The sequence below is a fragment of the Mycteria americana genome, chromosome 3 (genome assembly GCF_035582795.1).
Source record: "Mycteria americana isolate JAX WOST 10 ecotype Jacksonville Zoo and Gardens chromosome 3, USCA_MyAme_1.0, whole genome shotgun sequence".
Lineage (NCBI taxonomy): Eukaryota > Metazoa > Chordata > Aves > Ciconiiformes > Ciconiidae > Mycteria > Mycteria americana.
This window is the reverse complement of record NC_134367.1, coordinates 126876226-126892900: the sequence shown is the minus strand read 5'-3', so window position 1 is coordinate 126892900 and position 16675 is coordinate 126876226. Positions and strand designations below refer to the sequence as shown.

The window sequence follows — 16675 nt, the reverse complement described above, 5'->3', positions numbered from 1 at the left end:
ATGGTAAGTAGCTCTGTAGATCATGTCTAACTCTGTGCTGCTAGTATTGCTTTCACATTTGGGCCATGTTTTGGCCTTGCAAAAGTTAGAGCAAGTCACTTAATTTTTCCCTTCCTTGTGGCTTCCTATCTTTAGAAAGAGATTTTATCGTCACCTTCCAAGGTATTAGTAAAGCCTGGGTGATGCTTGTGTGCAGTGTGTTTTGACATCCTTTCTGAGTGGTGCTATGGTTGTTGTTGATTCTTACTATTATTTTGTACCAGTCTACTTGCTGCCTCTAAAGAGTGGGCAGTTGCTTAAAAACACTCAGAAGCAAAGCAGATGAGGGGGGAAGGGGGGGAAGAAAAAGGCTATTCTATCTGATAGATAATTGAATAGCTTCTATTTTGTTGGTTTCTTTCTTAATCTTGAAATTTGACCTGACAAAAGAAAGGTAATGAGAATCTAAATAGTGTCAGGAGTTACTTGGCAGGAGGTACCCCATCTATGAGACATAAAACTGACCTGAGTACAGCATGCTGCAACTGCAGAAACCCAGCCTGTCAGAGCTTGAGATATGATTAAATCATAGGTAGGTTTTGCAGGTGAAATACTTCATTTGGCTTCAGAACAGTGTTTGACAGTATCCTATTGGCTATACATCCAAGGTGGCTCCAGTTATTCCTTCCAAAGTGAAGTGTATATCCACAAAGTTGTTTCAAGATGCACATGTTTCTGACTGTAGCACTAGGCTGACATGTGCTTGCTAAAAATGCTCTTTTTCAGAAAAAAAATCCCCCTAGGTTGTGAGCTCAGCTGTCAAAGACTGCACTTTTTCAGGATGGAGAGAAATTGCTGGAATTGTAGGTGACTGTATTGAGGCTGATATAATTTCTTCAAAGTTAATTTTTAGCTCCGTTTCAGCAGAGCAAGGAGTGGCTGTTAGGGCACATTTGATCCTGTAGGAAGTGTGGTAGTGTTACCGGGTTAGAATACGTAACCTTTTGTGACACAGGAGGGATAGGGGCTCAGCCTGAAGCTCTTTCTTTTCTGTTTGATATTGGTTTGGTAATTCCACCATCTAGCCCGCGCCCTCCCTCCCTGTATTTTTTGGCATAGGCATATCTGGTTGTAGTGGACTTTTAAAATTAGATTTCTTTGTTCTAAACCAGGATGTGGGTTACATACAGTAAGACACACACCCCCCACCACCCCCAGTGTTCTGATTATGGTATTTTTTCAATACTTACCTTAAATGTCATGATAATGCCTGGCATGAAAGCTCATTGTCTTGTGAACAATGAGATACACAACAGCCTTCAGCAGTGCACATCGGAACAATGTGCATACTTCCAGCTTAGTATGAACTGAAGTACAGCACAATGTAAATGTAAATTCAGGAATCTTAGGTAGGTTTGGTATGATCCCTTAAGGATTCTTTCTTCATGTCCTAAATTGCAAGGTTTCTGGGGCAGGAACTATCCTTGCATTATTTATTGTATGGCATTTATTACAATGCAGTGGGGTTTTTTTTTTTTTAACCTGGTTGGTGCCCATTCGCTGATACTTCAGATGAGATAATATACTGCAATACAGTGTTTTTAATTGGAATATATATACACTATTTTATGCAAACTAAAAAGAAATGGCATCCATGTTGTTTAGTTCAACATGCTGAAGTGTCTAAAGGTATAAAGCAGCTTTCAGAATGATTATGACAATTTTATATCTTTTTATATTCCAATTGTTGAGACTTTTTTTAGCGTGGTAAGAGGGCTTTACAGAAGCCTGCAGCGTATGTGTTAGCAACAGGGATTCTGGTAAATTACTTCTTGACCTTGATGTGCAAATCAAAATGTAGCAAATCAGGGGCATGGACATACTATACCAGGACAAACTCCCAGGAGTGCAGCTTAATGTATGGAGCAAGGCATTGCTCATGCTGCTTAGATTGACATGTCATGCAGTATTAGAGGCCATTGTTTTTAATAGCTTTGTTAAGGAACAGATCCAGTTTTTGATTTATAGCCCAGCAGTAGCAAAGTTCCATTCTTTTAAGTTTTAGAAGTATAGTCTGATAGAGCATATTTATGAAGTCTTTTTTTCATATAATCTTTGACACCAGTCTCCCAGCAAAAATGTAAATGTGCTGCTTAGTGTTATTTTGAGGTATAAAGATTCCCTGTGTAAACCTTTAAGTCAGAGCATAACTCAGGAGTGCTTTTTTTTTTTTTTGACAGCTGTGTGGAGATAGTCTGCATCAGCAAAGGTTGCTTAAAGGGACACTCTCAAGTCAAAACCATATATACGTATTAAAAAAAATATACTTTTTTTCAATGAACTGAAGTAGCTGCAGACATCAGGCCTACCACTGAACATCCCTGTCAGTTTTAAAACTAATTTGTATGGGTTGTGTTGTTTGTTTCCTCCCTCCTTCATTTAGTTCTGTGAAAGGCAACAAAGAATAAACCCTGAACAAACACGACTGCATAGTTGGATGTGAAAAGAAATCGAAGAGACTGGGCAGAAACTGCAATCTAATATACAGAGCATAAATCTAGAAAGATGTTTCAGCTATGCTAAAAATTGACACTTTGCAGCCTTGCAACACTCAGTGATCTAATAGTGGTTCTGGAATCTTTTTTTAGGCGTTGTACATACTTGTTAAAAATGCTCCATCCTTCAAAGAATTTGTAACACCAGCATAGGAGGAGCCTAGAGCTGAACACAGTTTTTAGTATATAGGCAACAGAATGTAAGTGTGAAACAACTCTAATTGCATTTGGTAAAGATCAGCCTAAAAATTCAAGCTACATGTTTTAATAGTTTTCAGTCAAGTGGGACTTTGGAGTTATTGACTTCCCTTTTAAGTGTAAGTTTTTACATTGGGCAACCTAGCACAGACTAGTACTCGCTACCATTTTAAGAGATTTGTTTCAATAAAGCCTGTAGCATTGGGCCCAGGATGTTTGCACAACAAGGCTCTGTAAACCTCTGTTGCGGATGTGTAATGCTTTGATCTGTTTACTGGACAAATAAAAAATTAAACCGATGTCTCCCATTTTTTTTTCTTTGGGAGAAACCAGTGGACAGGAAATCTGGCTAGCCATATCAGATTTTGCCCCAAGAAATTGCATCAGTTTTAAAAAAGAGGCATTGTACTTGCAGTTTAATGTTCAAACTCAGTGTCAAAACGTTATGGCAGAATAATGCAAACTGATAATGCAAATGGTTTTCTTGGGTGGATTTCAACTCCTGCGCTAGTATCTGGTAGAATATATTTACTTTCTTGCATTGAAATACCATGCTATTTCCACCAAAGTAATGCAACTTTTAGCTCGCTGGTTGCAGCCACATTCAGAGGTAGTAATTAAAATTGTTTTGAAATGTATCTCTGTTTATTACAGTGTAAATTTTTCTTTTACACGTCATATTATTCAGTGACTAAACAAGTTTACTTTGAGTGGGGTATGTGATCTAGGTGGGTAAAAGCAAAATAAAAGTGTTTAAGGCAGTTGTAAATTAATTTCAGCTCTGTACATTTTGTTGAGACAAGAAAAGCTGCTAGCATTTTGGCCTTGCAATGCTTTATGAAGGGACTACCAGATTCTCCCATGGAATTAAAACAAATTGGAAAGCAGAGTGAGGAAGAGGAAAAGGTATTTTATCAAGTAAATGTCTATGGCCTGTGGCTTGCCATCCTCTGTTGCTTTTGTTGATAATGTCTGGTTATGTAAACTTCTTCCCACTGCTTTCTTCTTGAACTTGCAGCAAAGCAGTTTTTTGTGGTGTAACACCTGCTAGCATAAAAATGGTTGTAAATATACTGCTGCATCTTCACTGTGCAGCCCAGTAGGAAGGAAAGAAGGGATGGAAGGGAGTGTTCTCTAGAAGCACAGATGGCTTTAGTAATTAATAATGTTTTGTAAAATAGTATTAAAAAAAAAAGTATAACTTAACACGACTGCCAAAAAAGGGACTGTATGAAAAAGCTGAGTGCATCTGTTTGCTATCAAACTCTTCCAAATGTACCATTAAACTTTCCTGGAGGAACATACCGTTGCAGAGGAGTGTGCACAAAGTCAAATTAGGCAGGTGATAAATTCAAAAATAAACTTTATTTGAACCAAAATTGTTTAGCAGAAAACTAATTAGAAACGACGCTTATCAAAATTATTCAACACTCTGACAACATCAGTAAACCACAGGTTTAGGCTGGTGTACGAGGAATTAATACTGCACAGCCGGCCTTAGAAATGAGGATACAAAATGGGTGCAATCACTCACCTATGAGACGAAGGCTCTCGGCCTTGAGGTGTCTCCTTGTGTGGTGTCCCAACCCAAGGGGAGAGTCCCTGACTGCAGACCTGCTGCTCCGAGGAGGACCGACCCAACTTGCCCTCCGGCAGGGCTCTGTTTATACCCTGGTCGAATGTGACCTGTGTTCAATTCTGATGGCTGAGGCCCTCAACTTCTACTCCTCTCCCAAGGTGTGCATGTCAGCATGCGTCCCGAAAGGGAGGGAAAAGTAAGGACACAGTGGTTCTAATGCCCCCAGTCTTTTATCAGGGTGGGTGCACCTGCCACACATACCTAATACAATCAGCTATGTACTTTCCCATGTGTTATGGGACAAAGAGGTTTGGATAAAATGGCATGCCCATTCTGTGTCATTTTGCACTGTGCAGCGTATCTTGTATTATAACCAATATGTAATTATCTCAATAAATATTCAAGGGAAAAATAATGCTGCTTAATCCTTTTCTCTTGCTGTTATGAAGGATCGGGATAATAAAAGCGTACATCAGCACGTGCTGTGTTGGAATTGATGGCCTACATTTCAAAATATGAATGACAAGAAACAAGCCCCCATTTCTGGAACACGGGACACATCCCAAAAAGAATGACTGAACTGCAGTAGGATTTCTGTGATGATGCTGAGCTTCCCCTGGAGACCTTAGATGATTGCATTTTATCTTAGTGATTTAAAGTGCTGGCAGCTGGTGGCTTGCTGGCCTGAAAGGGGTTTCCATCCTCTTCCCATCTTCTCACCTGCTGCATGTTCCCCAGTGCCTGCACTGGCTGCCCAGGCTGCACATTGGAGTCTGCGATTGCCCCTTCATTTCTGTTTTCTTTGGATATGGTGAGACACCCCTAAACTTCACTCTTAGTTGGAGTGCAGTTTTTTCTGAAAATAATTAATTTCATTGGCCCAAGCAGAGTAAAAGCATTTACCTGTAATTGAGCTGGATTCTTTGTAATGCCATAAGTGAAGTCTTGGATTGTTACTGCTTTCAGCAGCAGAGAGTAATTTTGTAGATTGAACTGCAGCACAATAATTTTGGTTCCAGAGAATTACTATAGGTGACTAAAAATAGAGTACTCCCTGCACCCCCCCCCCCCCAAAAAAAAACCCAAAACCAACCAAACCCAAAAAACCCCACAACCCACAACATATGACTGTCCTAAAACAGAGGTAAAACTACCTGTAGGAACTTTAGGATAGTATATAGTTGTTACATCCAAGATACCCTGAAACTTTGTGACTCCAATTGCAGATTGTGTTTCTTAAGCCTATCACATTTGCATGCTGATGAGAGTTTGTGGTACTGTTCTATATCACACAAATGCTGCTGTTTATGGCTTGGCTTAAATTATGTGGTTTTATCATACAAATATAATTCACTGTAGGAAGAAGTCTGAAAGATTTTATTATTTACGAATAATTTTGGAGAGTAGACTTTATTATTGATTTATATGCTTTTCATAAAGTATCATTTCTGGGCTCCAAATTATTTGGAGTCTCTGTGGAAGTAGTCTGCCTGTTTCAGGAATTCAGTGTGCTGAATCTTGCTCAGCAAACACCAGGAAGTACTTTTACTTTTCAATTTAGTTATATGCACCCTGATCCTGAGTTGAGAACTCTCTTGACTCGTGACTGCAGGACTCATGACTGTATGGCTGCAGTTAGATGTAGGACTAGTACTTAGTGTGTGTTGTATGTGGCGCTAGCACCAGGTTGTATACTTCCTTTGTTTAGTAAGTTTCTGACTTCATTCAGTGAAGCTAAATGCAACAGTCCTTAATAAAACCACTTGGTTTATTAATGTGATTTCCATCACAGTATTGCTTTGGCAGAAATGGATGAAATGTTGTTTGGGGTTTTTTTTACTGTTTCTGAAACTATTGACCAATAATTGTGTTTAACTGCGTATTTAGCTGCTTCTTTTGTCTGTGTCTGTGAATCATACTGTCCAGTTTTTATTTACTTGGCAACAGACAGCCATATGCCCCGTAGTCAGTGCCATCCAGGTCAGTATCAGTGAAGAAAAGGTGCAGTTATCTGGTAACTGGAGAGGCTGCTGATCTTGTGGATTAGTGTGTGAAATGTTCCAGAAAGATATGCCAGAGGCTCAAATTATGTAATGCTTTGAGCAGGAAGCCACTGAATTGTGTGTAGAGTGTGTCACCAGCAACAGACTGATGTCCCTGGCAAGGCTCCACTCCAGGAAGGAGCTGAGGTTTCTCAAAGGGTTCACATGAGAATGAACAATTTGAGAGCGTGGCCCTTGCTAGAACAGCTTGCCCCATTGAAGGCAAGACCTGGCAGCGCACAGCCCTGCTGCCTGCTGTTAGGAGGCAGGGGACTGACATAACATTATTTTGGTAAGTGTGGTTTCCTGCCCACAAGTGTGTACCAGCTGGCATCATCTTATCAAAGACCTAGTGTTAGAGTAAGAGTGATTCCCCCCCCCCCCCCCCCCCCCCCCCGGTTTCTTGGTTTTGTGTGTTGGTGGGTTTTTTTATGTTTGTTTTTTTTTCTTTCCGCAGATCCTGAAAAAAAATTGATAAAAATTTACAATTTAAAAAGGACCTTTTTAGAAACTAAATGTCCAGATTGCTGTATAGGGAATTTAGGTCTGCAAAATGTTAAAAATTGTGTGTCTAAAAATAATAAGCAGATAAACTGTGGTTGATGTTCCTTTTTAGCACAAAATGAGTGAAAGTTTGGTAGGTAACGACTGTTTCAGAATAGGATGCATTGATGGACTAAAATTGTCATATTTAAATTAAGATTCTAATGGTATTTTCTAAATTTGGGTACTTGTACTTCACTTTTAATTAGAATCAGGCAAAAGCTCCTTATTGGAATTCGAAAGGTTCAGTCTCCTAGTGGGTAACTCAAGGAAGTGCTCTTTGTCCCTAGCCAAGTGTCCGTAGTTGGGAAACAGTTACAGACTTCTAGAAATGCATTCCTGTCAGGTCATTGTCCCTGATCATTTCAGAGAATGACAGGTGAAAAAACCTTGTACATTAGATCCCTGTTGATGAAAACTCGTTTTCTGCTTTAAAAAAAAAAAGTCTGTTGACAAGCCCAGAGTCTCGATGAAGGCTGTCCATCCTTTTGAAGGATCATCATGATATAGCTGGGGGGGTTTGAAAATGTACGTCCTTTCCTAGTAGGTTACTAGGCGGTTAAGTCACATGAAGAGAGGGAGGGAGGGAGGCAACCCATATGGTATATTTAAGGTGATGGGAAAGTTCAGGTGACTAGTCAAGAAACCAGTCTTGCCTTACTGAACAGTAGTTAAGAAATCTGTCTTGTGGCCAGTGATGAACATTAGACACTCCTGAATTTGATGCCTCAACACCTGGTGAGGTGTTCAGTTGCAATTGAGATCCTGTGGTGTCTATCTGGTCAGGTGTTCAGGAAGTGAGGAACATAAAATTAATGATCCTCTGCAAAAAGTAGGTATAAAGGTACTTAAGACCATCTTATTTACCTCTTTTTAAAAATTATTTATTTGTTTGTTTATTTATTTGGAACAGGAGAGAAATGCAAATGGTAGGGTTTTTCTATTTTAGCCTTTACAACTAGCTGTGGAACAAAAGATAAACCTGAGGCTGCAGCTGCTGTCCGCTTCCCCGTCAGTAGTTAGGTTACTGTGAATTATGGATTGCTCAGTGTTTCTGCCGCTGTAACTGAGACTTGACTCTGGCTCTAAGTGTTTCCCTCAAAGAATTTACAGTCTTACTAAAAGGGCCGTTGGAGATTTTGAACACAAACAAGCTTCTGAAGAAATACTTAACTGCTGAAAAGAAAAAGATTTTTGGTATTTGCATAACTAAAAAGAAACTGATTTTTTTCATTAAATTTATGAGATTGTACTCATCTGTTTACACGGAACATGAGACATTTCAGAGCCCAACGGCAATTTTACCCAGAAAGCTGTAAGTGATTAAAACCAGTTGAGAAACAGATTCTGCTTCTGTTATGTGCATTAAGTATGGTACGATGCTACTGATTTCAGTGGAGCTGTGCTGGATTTTACGCTGATGTAACCGTGTTGAAATTTGACCACAATCTGCAAGAGAACAAAAATATCTGAGGTGTATCTCTCATTGCGGACTAATAGAGTAGCTTGTATGCTTGAAAATATTTTTGTAATGTCTTTGTTTTTCCAACAGAAACATGTTTTGAATAGTGAGTTTATTTTAGCATTAAGTTGGCTTTAGTTGACTGCAGAAGTAAGTGTAATGACACTTTTGTGTCCAACTGTGAGGTGGTGGAGACCAAGTGATATCTTGTCATTTAACTATGAGCTACTGAGGTCAGCCTGAAAGTGCACTAGCAAAATGAGAGTTTGAGGTATTAAAGGGGGGAAAAAAAAAATCAAAGGCAGTGTGTAGTCTTTTACTAGAAGAGCGTGCTGTCAATATTAAATGAGAACAAAGTACCTAGCTATCATCCTCTTAGAGTTGCTATTTATGTTTTGGAAAAACTTCTTTCTTAATGGAAGTTTTTGGCGACTTCGGGAGAATTCAACAGAACAGGAAACTATTTTCTTTAACTGTTCTCATTGCTGTAACTGTGATTGCCATGGTTCTTAGTCCCTCTAGTATACAGCCTGGGGCATTTTATGCACCGCGAGTTTTCAAGGCAAATGCTAGACCTACAACATGCTCTGGCCTCTCTTGGCTGAGACACTTGTTTTCTAGAACCTCTCTGTTACTAATCTTGCTGAGGCTTTTTTTTTTTTTTCCCCTCTGCTTCTGTACCTCCATAAAACTTAAAAGGTATCAGGTCAGATTTAATCCTGAGTATGTGCCTAGTGGATGCTCTCAATTTTAGGCTTCAATTTATTTTAGTTTAAAGGAAAAAAGATGAAGCTTAATGAAAGAGAGAAAAATACAGCTTCTGTCCTAACGTGCGGGAGCTCTTGCAGAGATTCATTTGAAAGAGCTACAGTTAATTTCATATTATTTTCAATGCTGAACACAGTTGTTACTTTTTTTCTTTTAAAACATCTTCTCTTATAATACATCAATTTCTAATCTAAATTTGGAGTTGACTTCATTTTTGAACACTCTTTTGTCCTTTTCATTCCGGTTTCTGTAAATCTGCTGCTTTGCTCATTGAGTGGCTGTTGTGCTCATGTCCATTTTAAGCTCTCATACAAGTGACTTAGATATAGAAATCAATTGGGTTTGTGCTTTTTAAAAAAGAGGGGGGGAAAAAAGTAACAACAGCAAAGCAGTTGATATTACTGATACAGGCGTGACAGCCACAGGATCTGTATGTACAAGTGCTTCCTCAGAGGAGGCTTGGGAATAGGTTAGATTTTCCTTGAAGCACTCCACTTTATGATGCACAGAGTATATTGCAGAAGCTAAAAATACTAGAATGTCACTAGGACTCTGCTGTGACCCTATCGCTGCCGTGGTGTCTGGTGCTGAAGGAACGGTGTGAATCCCTTTACCCACTTGTGCTGCCCAGAAGCATGAAGTGTCAAATGCCCCTGAGCTGCCAGCCCCCTCCCCACACAAATAGAAGGTGGAAAGACAGAAGAACTGGACATCAGTGAATTAGTCGATGCTTTCATGCTTCTAAAGTGTTGGCAAAAGCAATGGGGGAAATATGCTTTAGCAGTAGTAACAATGGCATAATTTACTCTTTACCCAAAGCTGGGATGAGAAAGAGACCTGATTATATACCTCAGAACAAAGTACATTTTTTTTTTTTCTCTGTTCCTGACACACTGCTCCATTATTGGTCTCCATTGTGTAGGGTTATTTTCTAGTTTTAAATGCTTGGAAGAATGGATACCATGTGTTAGTTTCACCTGCAGCTATGATGCTTTTGCTTAGATAACAAAGACAGGAGGGAATTTCAAAATAAAATGAACTTCAAACAAAAACTCACTGAGTGTGCAATATTTATGCTCGCTGTAGTGTACATATTCTGATCCATAAGGAGAAATTATTTCTGGGTGAAAAAGAAGGTCTTGAAGTAGTTCACTGTGGTTTTTATTAGGTAATTAAATATTAGTATGCACAGTTAAGGCTTTTTTTTTTTTTTTTTTTTTAGGGAAAGGAAGACATTCTCTACAATGGAAATCTCTACAGAGTAATTTCTGATTTTCAAAAGGTATGTGGTTTTTCTGTTAACATTTTAATTTGTGGTTTTTACTAGATTATTTACTTCAGGTTTAACATATGGTTTAATGTTTCAATGCTGCGCTGTCCATATTAGTAGAATGAGAAATGTTTTCTGAAAAGATAATGGTTGGGGTTCATGAGAGGAGAGAAGTTATTAGAAATTTAGGTCATAACTCTGCAAATTCAGAGTATGCTGGGCTCTCCTGAAAACCAGATACCTGACACTAAGAAAGAAGTGTGTGTGTGTGAGGATGATCAGTGACACAGACAGATGGGGATATTCTAGGTCCTCAGTGGCCTCTTCTTTTTGTAGTAGCCTAACATTCTGGGAAGTACGGGTGAGTAGTAAACTGATCTTTTGTTTCCCCCCCTCTCAGGCCTGACTAAACTACAGCGATAACGTGGAGCTGTTCTTAAAACAGCTGCAAAGGCAATTTAAGTGTTCTAGTCTCTGTGTGATTCCAGCAGATTCTTCTCACCTCAAAGTTGTGGAAAACAATTTTTATTTCATTTTTTTTTTAATACTCAGGGTTCAGTCACTTGCACACCAACCTACGTTCACTTCATACATACTCCTAGTCTGAGTGTAGTTTTATATATCGCACTGGCATCAAGGATTCTTACACTGTTGGCTTCTGCTGTCTGAAAGCTACTTTTCCTTCAGGAGCACCAGATTGGCACAAAATTCCACTTGCTTCAGTATTCAGGCCTTAAGCAGGCCCAAAAGGGTTGTTGAGGCAAATGCGAGTTTCTCAGTAATCCTGAGTGAGACCTCAACCTTGCCCTGTTGGGCAAGGCATTCAGTTTAGCTTAAATGAGTTCTTTGATGCCTCTCCTTGCTGCACAGGAGCAGAGCACTGCACATGCACGTAGAGCGAAGTTCATTCACTGTTCTTTCTACTGAAATTTTTGTAAATGACCATGACAAGATGGTGTATTTACTTTTTGTTGTTGTTCATATAAAAATGTATCTAAATTCACATCAGGATTCTCTGGTATTATCGGAGATCTTTTCTCAGATGACGATTCCAATTGCGGAGAGATGTGCTGTAGAGGGATCTTTCACAGGAAAATTTCAGTGCAGAAAAAGCCATCAACACCAAAGGGTATGGTTGCTTTGGTCTTCTAGAATTTTAGAATTAGAAGTAATGGTACAATGGTTGTAGGCAGTGCTTTACATACATATAACCTTGGTATTAGTCATTAAAATGCATTTCTGTTTTCCTTGTTTTTCACTTCTTGATCGTCGGTTTATCCCTATGCTGTACACCACAAGGATTTGGGAATTTGTTGCACTGTGACCTGGTGTGCTATTGCAATTGGTTTGTTTATTTGTAACTGATAAAAATAATTCTTCTGTGGGCACAAGTACAGTTTGCTAAAATATTTTAAAAAGAAAAAATTAAACCTACATTGGCCAGAAATAGCTTTATTGGAAAGTAGAAACTACTGAAAATATTTTCTTAGAGCAAAAGTCTGAAAATACAGATAGCGCTAACTTCTTATCCAGGTGTAAGCAGTAGAACTCTTACTAGAGATTTAGAGTGAAATCACACCTGTGACAGAACTGCTGGGGTAATTGGCTCATTTGTTAAAATGGATAAAAAAGTAGGGGATGAATCAGTTTACCTTGAGTAGCTATTGCATTTGAGCATCCTGCATGCTTTCAAAATAAAACTCTACGTAATAGAGGGAAAAGGGAGAAGCCACTATGTATGGAGTTAGGTGAAGGAAGTTAGGGATGTTGCTTTTCATTTTCTGCTTGGACCCATTTTTAACCATTTAAACATAGCATGCATAAGGATATGCCGTAGGCTTTACACGACATCTTGAAAGTCAAAGACTTCAAAAACTTTTGGAACAAAGGAAAAGCAAATTCCAGAATTTCTGAATTTACATCAAGAAAATATGAAGAGAATTTGGCTCAATAACAAAACAAAACCAAAACAAAAATAGCCCCAGGCAGTCACAATTTGTACAGTCAGTTTTAGGTCTGTGGGCAGTGTACTGTAGTTAATACTAGTTAAACTGAGGATGCCTGGGAGAGTTTTTTGGGTAGCAAGCATGCTAAAACGTCATATTATTAAAGGTTAAGTGAGACCATCATGCATTATTGTCTGTTTCATTACAGCGTGATTCTAGACAGTATTTCTCTAGGAGATGAGGTTAGCCAGTGTGTCCTTACAGGTTTATTCTGTTTACATAGTGGCGGGAGGACAGGGGTGTGCAAATGGGAGATGTTGCCTTCATTGTAATGCATCATTACCGATAATCACGCTCCCTTTAATGTCATCAGGAGCTACAGGAACTTTGACCCCTTTCCTACGCTGAAAGAGATTGAGCTGAAGAGAGAACTAGCCAAAGAAAATTATTAAAATATAGTTTCCAACACTGTTGGAAGGAAGGAGTGCTGAATCCCTGTCAGAGTTTATAATGTGAAGTTGGGCATAATGTTCACTGGGCATTCCTGACTGGAATAATAATTAAAACAATGTACTGATCATCACAGTTACCTCACTGATTTTAGTTTGTCAACCACTTTTTAGGTGATTTTTATGGAGGTGAAATAAGATCCTTGTGGTTTTTTTTTTTTTACAGGTTAGAATTGCAGAATTGTTTGTAGGTGAAAGGATGGAGTCAGATCATTTGGCCTGTGTATTTTTGATGAAATTACCTGTGCTCTTGTGTGGGTACTTGTGTGCCACTGTATCTCTCAGATGGGGAGCTAAGAGCAGCATTCACCCCAGCCTCATTATCAACCCCAAAGGGATTCTTAGTTATCACTGTATCTTGTGCTCAATAAGAGCCAATTATGTGCTGCCTGTGCTAATCCTATTTATGTGATTGTGTACTTTTTCATTAAAAAAAAAAGTGCATTTACATGGGAAATATGAGGAAAGGCCTCAGTCTCTGATTTGGGTATAGCCCAGCCTTGTGGAAAAGAGAGTCTGCTAATAATTCTGTTTAGGATTTAGCAGCACACTGGAGCAGTCATTGGTTGACTCTGTTTATCCTGTAGGCAGGCAATAGTTAAATCTGACTGTGGTGAAGGAACATGAATATTTTTCTCGAACTGCTGTCTGACTCCTCCCTGCTTTGAAAAAGTTGAAATACCTCTCTGACTGAATGAAGGTGAAGGAAGGGAGAGATACAAATTAGAGCCATCACCAAAGATAAGTTGAACTGTAAAAGAAAGTAAGGATTCCCACTACTAAAATGCTGTCCGTTGATGTGGTTTAAAGGTTTTATTCAATAACTGGATCCTCAGCCTGGAGTTTATGAACACCTAATGGACTACTGTCTAGAATCATAAAAGGAGGGCAGGAATATTGGGAGCTAATGTTAGGTATGTTTATCTGTGTGTATGACTTTATTTTGTTTATCTTTACCTGTTTCTATATGTTCTGCAGCTGTGCAGTCTGTAGTCTTCATAAAAAAAAAAAACAAAACAAACTTATCTTACTCTTATATTAAGGATAATATCGGAGGTACTAGCAGATTCCTTCAGCGTAGCAGTTCTTATGGCATAGGTAATGAAACAGACTTGAAGAGAGAGACTCTAAACTGCATTGTCCTTCCAGGGCATGTAAATAGTGTTTGTCCACCCTGCTGTATATTCCAGATTGAAACCTGTTAATCACAGGGTCTGTGTGCTCTGATGGATCCTGGCAGGGTGGAGGCAAAGGGCAGAGCAGCTGAACCTCAAGGTTGATAGAGGATGGGGGTGACATGATGCAACTTTGTCTTGTATTCAAAATCATTAACAGATCACTTAATCATACCATTGCTGAATTTTTCCCCTCCCTTTGTGATTACAAAATAGGAGACTGGCTACTGGCTTCTTCTAAAACCTAGGTTCTTAAGAGTATTGAAGCTTAACGTAATGTGTCTGCTGTGATCTTTGTAGCTGAAGCAACTACTGTTTTTGCTTTAACAGTTGAGGGAGTACTTAGTAGATTTGCATGACTAACTTGTTCACATTTCCAGGGCCTCCAAAAGAGGGCCATATAGCCACAGGTGACATCTTGTAGCTGTCAAAGTACTGCAGGTGCAAACACAAACACTGTTAATGTGGTGCGGCTCACACTAATATACTTGTAAGAATTATCTACTGTAATTTCTAATGTTACGCTGCTTACTTGCTTTACTTGAAAAGACCAAACCTTGACAAACGTGTCTCTGTGTAATCTATCTGCTACAATCACAGAAATATTTTGTGCTTGTTTTCCTTATGCCAGTGTGGATTTGCACTAACTCCATTGTCACACCTGCTAAGCATATTCATGTAAGCACTGACATAATTGAGGATGGGTTTCAGTCCTAAAGTATTTGCTTCCTGGTCATTATATGAGGCATGGTAGCTGCTCCCAAAATAGAAGTGATGCTTTATAGAGGAGAATAAAGAGAAGTTGCCTTCTTGTTAGAGACGAGTACAATTTGCTCAGATTGCTATTCTCAAAAGAAAGAGCTTTTTAATCCTAGCTTTAGACTGTCTCTCCAATGGATATCTTCTTACTGTCCCTCATAAGGACAGCAATTAAGATATTTTGTGTGGGTATTTTCTGCCTGAGCTGAATTTTGCTCTGTAGCATCTATTTTGGCCATGAATCCTACTACTGTTCTCTTAATCAGGTCTGTTGAATCCTACAGCCTATCTGATTCTTTATACATGTTATCACTGGCTCCTGGAAATTGAGTTCTTTTAGGTCTGAAAAGTTATCTGCTGTTTGTAAGCAACATGCATAGCTTACTTAGGTGGAGCATATACTGAGTTTCCCTTCAGAGGGACAATATTTTCTTTATAAAAGTTCTCTTATTCTTAGCACATTTCTAGGTCAGGAATGCTTAAAATATCTTCTGTCATTAAAATTTGGAGTCAACAGTATAAAACAAAAACAGAGAGGCAAAAGAAAAATAAATGAAGCTTACCGCATCCAGATGAAGCATTGTTTTCCAAACATTCCCTGCTGTTTGTGATCATGTAGTCTTCGTACTTTCCTTTGAAAGACTGTTCTGTTTAATTACAGCAAAATCCAGTGATGGGTAGACCTTTTTGGTGAGAAAGGTGAGCACAGAAGGAGCAGAAAGTATATACTGGCAAAGCTCTCGGGCTGAGAAAGGCTGGTGGTTCAGAGAGGATGCAGAGCTCTGGGAGCTAAAAAGCGAGTGATAACAAAAGCATACAGAGAATTTATGGCAATAGTCATTGTCTCAGTTGTCAGGTTCCCTGTAGTTTCACATACATTTAAAGTGACACTTCTGATAAAGAAAGTAGTCCCCAGTCTCACTCCTAGCCTCTAATTTCTTGTCCCTGGATGCTTGTTTACACCAAAAGCCTGTGTAAGTAACTAGTGAATCAGGTAACTGATCTGGCTGAAAAGTAGACCTGCTAAATAAAATTCTAAAAGGTTCTTTTTCAGCTGAATCTGTTTTCATTTGTGCTGGCAGACCAGTTAGTGGGGAAAGAATGAGTGACTGGTGGACTTCTGGAGAGGACTCCTGAAGTTTAACAGACTACTGTCTCAAATTGTTCATGCCTCTCTGTGATGAGAGCTGAATATACTCCATTGTTTCCATGGTAGGTCTGTCTTAAACCATGTCTGAATCTTTAGACATTCTAATGCAGAAAAAGGGAGGAAACAAGTCTTGGCTCCTGTGCATTTTGGTCATTTATAATACGAGTTGTCTTGGGCTGAGCAAAGTTGTTCTCTTTTGTCCGGGTATTTCTTTAAGTGACTGCCTTGTAAAACTTGCCCCTTAAGATTTATCTGCCATTCCCTAGGAAGGAAAGACTATTTGTTGTTTTTTGAAAAGGTGTGGGAATGTTACATAAGCAACTAAGCTATGGTGGTGTTTTATTCAAAATTTATATCTCATTAGTGCCCAAAGTTAGAACCTTATTCTTTTAAAATGTGCACAGACCTGGTCTTGTATGTAAAGGTGGACAATGTGGGAAGAACTGGTCAGAAAATGGGAGGCACAAAATGACAGCTCATATTGTTAGGCTTCAATAAAACCTGAAGAAAGTGGAGTTTTTGCAAAAACCATTTTGTTCCATGCAGGCTCACCTCACTAAGACATACTGGGTTTTGTGGTTTCCCCTCTACCCCTGTTGTGGTTTAACCCCAGCCGGCAACTAAGCCCCACCCAGCTGCCTGCTTACTCCCCCACGGTGGGAAGGGGGAGAGAATTGGAAGAGTAAAAGTGAGAAAACTCGTGGGTTGAGATAAAGACAGTTTAATAGGTAAAGGAAAAG

General features: G+C 39.1%; 1 protein-coding gene across 3 annotated transcripts in view; it reads left to right on the top strand.

Annotated features, from left to right (window-relative positions):
• PLCB4 (phospholipase C beta 4) overlaps positions 1 to 16675 on the top strand; it is a 217360-nt gene that overhangs the window by 10809 nt on the left and 189876 nt on the right. For all 3 annotated transcript variants that reach the window (XM_075496915.1, XM_075496916.1, XM_075496914.1), the window contains exon 2: positions 10349 to 10408. The gene's annotated coding sequence lies outside the window, so the exon portion shown is untranslated. The remainder of the gene's footprint in view (positions 1 to 10348; positions 10409 to 16675) is intronic.